At 33.1% G+C, this 4,796-nt stretch overlaps 1 pseudogene; it reads right to left on the bottom strand.

Moving 5' to 3' along the window:
- Positions 1 to 3,895: 3,895 nt before the first annotated feature.
- On the bottom strand, positions 3,896 to 4,347 carry LOC150007268 (ubiquitin-conjugating enzyme E2 W pseudogene; annotated as a pseudogene).
- Positions 4,348 to 4,796: the final 449 nt, after the last annotated feature.

Below are 4,796 nucleotides of genomic sequence, written 5' to 3'. Positions count from 1 at the left end.
TCTAGGTAAACTATACAGAAGAGCTATTTTTAGCATTTTTTTTCCTTCGGATTAAGAAAAAAAGCAAACCTTTATCACACTGCTAACTCTAAGGAAGAATGTGCACATTGCAAGTTAAAGCACTTTAGAGGTGAATATTAAATTTGTTAAGAGAAATCCATTACACTTACCTTTAAAAATTTATCTTACAAAATTGAAAACCATTTCTCTCTTTAAAATCTATGTCATTAATACCTACTTGATATAATAGTTTTTTTGAAAGGGTACCAAAATCCTGATCTAAGCATGCAAAAGAAGGAATTGAATGAATCACTGTATTAATAGAATTTGGCAAACCAGAAGAATGTCCTTGAAATAATAAATAAATAAATAAATAATAGATAGATAAATAAAAGGGAAGTACATTTGTCTAACTTTGAGAGTATAATTCTGTATGCCTCAGCAGCGGGCAGTGCCCCAGAGAGAGAAGCAGGAATGAGGGAATTAGCATGTTCCTTTGCACATTTTCTTAACATCCTGGTTGTCCTGCAACAACATATTAGAGACAAATATTCATTTATTATTACAGAGTCATTAATAGCCCTCTCTTGAGCAATGACTCAGGTGAATGTCATATTTTTCAGTAATGTAACTTACATTTAAAATTAACCTGTTAAATCTAAGTTCTAATTACTATACAATAATTCCTAAGTTCAAAGAAGAAATAACTAAGGTGTTATCTGATTGCAAGTTTTGAATGTTGGGTGTTTCTATATTTTCTGATATTTCATCTTAATTTCTTCTCTTTAAACCATAAAATGTACTGAAGTTATTATTCTTTTTACTTTCTTCTGTTTTTTTAATTTTTATGATGTCTCTATGTAGAGAGAGAAGTATGCAAAAATACTGCATACTTAAAATCTCAACTGCAGTTACATATGATCTATTAATCTATTATATAGTATAACATTGTTAATCTTTAATCTGGCATACCAATTCCTTTGGTGAATAAATGTCACAGGTAATTTTTTTTATAGGATTTTAGTAAGAGGACTAGTGAGATGAAGAAAAATCCTTTCAATCCACCCAGGAAAATAATCAAGTCAATCACTAGCTCAGAGCAGTGTATAAAATAAGAAGAAAAAAACTTTACAGTTGCAATTTTTATATTAAAAAGTAGTTAAAAGCTAAAAGTTGTTCAAAGTGCTGTTGGTGGGAATGATGTTCCTCCACAGGATCATGAGGAGAACATTCCAAGGAGCCACGCACTGGAGATTGCGATGTAGCAATATGGTTCATTTGTATGTCCCCTCTGTGTCTGCTCCACCATAGAAAAAGTCCTACCTTGTCCTAAGCAAGGTCAAAGCAAAAGCCAATCTCCAGAGGTTCTGCTTCATATTAAAGGTCAGTCTTTAGGAGCATCTAGCTAGTTTAGCTTGAGTTGCTGGCTGCAGTCTGTTGCTGTAGAGGTGTTTAGGCTCCTGCTTGGAGCTCGTGGAGTCTGTGCAGCCATCAGCCTCTTGGCTGCTAAGGCCACAGGGGTATGAAGAGAGGATACACACGTGCAGTTGAGTGTGGGTCATGAGCAAGAGAGAAGAGGGGAGGGAAGTTGAGGGGAAGAGGGGAGAGAGAGAGTCTTTGTTCTCCTGACATATATTAGCTTGGATTTAGGATGGATCAGATGCTTTTTCAAAACTACCAACAACTTCGCAGGTTTTGCAGACTTTTGCTAGGTCTATAACCCCCTAATTAGACTGGCAGGTCTCTTATGTCAAGCACCTTCCTTTGCACCCTCCAACAATCTGCTACCAAAGGGGAGAAGAGAGGGCTGTTAATCCCCTTGGGGTAGTAATGCTCTGATCCCCTCGTGTGTGAAGCTGTAGGTCTCTGGTAAAGCAAACAAGCTTACGTTCCCCAGTTTATTAAGCTCCATGTCTAATTCTTCTTGTACCCCTTTCCATTAATAATTATTAATAATTAGCTAATTAGCTAATTACCTACAATAACAAAAGCATCCCAGAAAACATTTTCTATCTTGGTTAAACAGGCAAACTAATAAGATTGATAGAAACTACTGTGAGAACTTATGTATGCTTTGTTAAGGTAGAATAAAAATATTTTTCATTTTAAAAAGTGATAGATGCTAACTAGTGGTATAAAGTATCCATAATTGGGTGGCTGGCTATAGGTTTACTTTTTTTTACAATTTTTCTAAAACAGACATATTTTTGAAGTCTACCTACCCCTGAGCTTAGCAATTATACTTTAGAGTATAAAATTATATTTCCTTAATTAGCAACACATACAAAGCTATAAAATGTCATATATACAGAGATTTAAAGCAAACTTTAAATTAATTTTCAATTATTGATTGGATGGTTTTGCTGGCGTACATATTTCAAACCTTTCAACCAATTTGTTTTTATTTTTAAGCCAGCATTGATTCATAAATTCTTTGCAGGATATGTCAAAAAGAGTGAAACAACAAGCATTAGTAAAAATAACATTGTAGTAGAAACAGATTTTGCATATGTGAAAAGGTAATTTATAAAATACATTATTCACTTTTTAAAAAGAGAACCAAGTTGCAGTATCATTAACTGAGAATTGAACCTTTCAGCAATTTGTTTTCTATAGAAAAAAATATATCAAGCTGTGAGCAGTCTTTTAAGTGAGAAAACAAAACAAAACAAATCTCTCCAGGAATAACTGTATGATTGTGTGAGATAAATAAGAAAACATACTATTCTATGGTGTACTTTTGCCCAAATTCTAAAATAAAAATGTCCATAAGGGCTCTGTTAAAAATGTATATTTTACATTTTTGAATGACAAGATGATATTTAAAAGTAAAGAGAATTTACAAGAAAATACTTGACAATGTTTTTCAATTGAAGTACTGTAACATTCAAAGTTGACTTAAAACAAAGCAAAATAAAAAAAATTGCAAACAAAAATATTTATGGATTTTTCAAATCTAAATAAGTGAAATAGTGTTTAGGTAGTCCAGCTCCTGCCAGTGGCAAGTAGGAAGTAGTAGAGTTTACTCTACTTGGAAAAATCATTAATGTACAAGCAAGCCCAAATTATAGACTGCAGAAGTTTTATCATCATTACCATTTTTCTTACTTTCAAAATAAAAATATGATTAAGTCATTCATACCCTATATTACTCATACCTTTTACTACAAAGATTCAAGAACTATAAACAACCAATGAATTTTCACCATAGGGATAACATATTTTACCTCTCTGTCAATGTTACTTGAAAACCTTCAATGTCAAAACAATTTGACAGAAGATATAAACAATTCAATAAATATGCAATGATTTTTTACTACAGAAATTTAAAGATGCATGTTAATTCATGCTATTAACCTTAGGATCACAGTGCATAAAACTGAAATAGAAACAAATTGGGGTAATGTTCAAAGTGATGTTGGATCCCTCACCTTATTTATAATCTCATTAGAACTAGTAAATTCATTTCATAGGCCCTATTATACATTAATCACTGGGTGGTAGGAATTAATGAAATTTTTTCTTGTTTTGACATCCATTGCTGGCAATGAGTGCCCCCAGACCTCCAAAGAAGTCATTGTTATTGCACAATACATGAGGATCTGGAACTTTTCCAGAAGTTGAAAAAATAAAAATAAAAAATGGAGCTCCATTTGACATTTCCTGACACCTGCATTAACATTGTATGATTAATGAAAGCATGTCAGTTGCCTGGACTGAACCAGTGACCAATATGCACCCAAAATGCACACCATTAAAAAATTCAGTAAAAGGAAACACTCTTGATAACCTATAAGTCACTTCCAGTCAAAGGTTAAAGTTCAAAGAGTGAATGATCAAAGTGCTCATTTTCTCAGTAGGTTTGTCTTGTGTTAGGAAGATGATAATAGCGGCATCAATAAGTATCATCATGATATTATCATTTTGTCTTCTTTGGATTCTTGTGACATGTTTGAACATAAAAAGAATGATGTGGTGGTCACTTCTTTTCTTTGCAGCTAGAAAGCATGCTAATAATGCTAAGACAAACTGATTGGACTGAAAGTGTTGGGGACCAGTCTTCTATTATCTTCTGTTAGAATGGATAAGCAGATGTGAACATTGCTATAAGCATAAAAGGATGAATGGAAATACTTTCAGTAAATATGACCCAAGGAGTGTCAAAAGAATATCAACTACTAAACTTAAATAGATGTTTAAAATTTCCCCTTCATATAAAGTACTGGTGCACCGTCCATGTCTACAATCCACTGTGTGGTTGAATTTTGAACACTTTCCATTTAAAGACATCCCAGGAGGTAGGTCATTTCACAAAGCCAACAGCTTTTTTTGCAGTCATTTCTGCATTGACACAGTAAGGGAACAAAAATTTTGATATTGAGGATGGGGATTCTCTCAAAAATGACTTAACAAGATTCTTGCCAAAACTGGGCAATGCAGGCCCAAAAAAGATGGGAACTAAAGCCCATGGTTGAAGCCTGGTGAAGAAGAGGCATTAGAAAAGCCAGACCTTGACCAATGAGTGTCTTTGTCATTTGAATTTACTATGTTACTAGTTTCTTAAGATGTAAGTGCAAGTCATATATTTTTCAATTGCCTTCTTTTTTAATATAATTATTTCAAGCAGTAAATTTCCCTCTAAAACTACTTTGGCAGAATTCCACAAATTTTAATAGGTTGTGTGTTCATTATCATTCAGTTTGAAATATTTTCTAAATTCTCTTGTGATTTCTTCTTTGTTCTTGTGTTATTTGGAAGTGTGTTGCTTAATTTTCAAATGCTTAGACATTTTCTAG

The sequence above is a fragment of the Furipterus horrens genome, unplaced genomic scaffold (genome assembly GCF_987537825.1).
Source record: "Furipterus horrens unplaced genomic scaffold, mFurHor1.1.pri manual_scaffold_6, whole genome shotgun sequence".
NCBI classification, from domain to species: Eukaryota; Metazoa; Chordata; class Mammalia; order Chiroptera; family Furipteridae; genus Furipterus; species Furipterus horrens.
The sequence above is the reverse complement of the archived record's forward strand: the minus strand, read 5'-3'. Positions and strand labels throughout refer to the sequence as shown.